Below are 1162 nucleotides of genomic sequence, written 5' to 3' on the forward strand. Positions count from 1 at the left end.
AGCTCTAGGTAATATGGGCAAGAAATACATTTGTTTTATAAACCAATAAGATAATGTTTCTCTTTCTTTTTCTTTTTTCTTTCTTCTTTGTACTACTGCAAAAGTTAAAAACATGTATTCCATTTAATTCCAAGCTTCATTAAATGTCCAGGAACTCTTTAATCAATATTTTAAATAAATGCGTATATAATGAAACTATCTATATGTTTAGAAAAGACTGATTCTGCCTTTACAGGTGAAGAACATGATCTTGCAATTTATACTATGGTAGGGAGGAATTTAAAAAATAGATGATTAGTCTATAGCCATGCCACCCGGAATGCACCCGATCTCGTCTGATCTCAGAAGCTAAGCAGGGTCGGACCTGGTTAGTACTTGGATGGGAAACCACCTTGGAATACTAGGTGCTGTAGGTGTTAAAAAAAAAAAAATAGATGATTAAATGATGATCATTAGATGATTAAATAGATTTTTGTGGTTTAGATCACTGTAAAGAATAAATATCTTATATTTCTTATCTCTTTTAGGGTGTATAACAAGATTTGTTGTAAGGATTGTTTATCCTTCTCTGTAACTCTCAGAAATTGAGTAAGTGTGCAGACAAAACTTTTATGTGCACCAGCTGTGCTTGGGATGACTAAAAACAAAAGTAATAATCAAACAATATTCAGAGAAACTGTTTTCCATAAAACATTCTGTAGTTGAAATTTATTTATTCATTGCTTGCAGTCAGATTAGCAAAAGCTGCTTATTCAGATCTCGCTGGCCCTTTAATAGAACTGTTTACCCAAACTGTAATTTTACATGATATTGCCAGTTGGTATTAAGAGCCATTATAAGAAAAAAAAAAAAAACAGTCTCATGAATCACATTTTCTTTTAAGAATGTGTCTCTTTTAAGAATAATTTGAAAATGTTTATTACACAGCAGAGAAATTTGTCTGCAATTTGTACAAAAATAATATACTTCTCATTAACAAATGGTTTGTTTTGATCTTATCTTTGCAGGAAATTTAACTAACCAGTTTCCTTTTGTTTCTTCAAAATCTTAAAACTAAATTTGACACTGATTTTTTTCAGCCATATTTTCTCTATACTTCTATGTATTACACTCCTTTTTCTTTTAATTTTATCATGTTATATTTGATATATCATAGTAAATC

General features: G+C 29.9%; 1 pseudogene; it reads left to right on the plus strand.

The window, feature by feature from the left end:
* The first annotated feature begins 297 nt into the window (after positions 1-297).
* LOC120608631 (uncharacterized) lies at positions 298-416 on the plus strand (annotated as a pseudogene).
* Positions 417-1162: the final 746 nt, after the last annotated feature.

Source organism: Pteropus medius, unplaced genomic scaffold (genome assembly GCF_902729225.1).
Source record: "Pteropus medius unplaced genomic scaffold, Ma_sr-lr_union100, whole genome shotgun sequence".
Lineage (NCBI taxonomy): Eukaryota > Metazoa > Chordata > Mammalia > Chiroptera > Pteropodidae > Pteropus > Pteropus medius.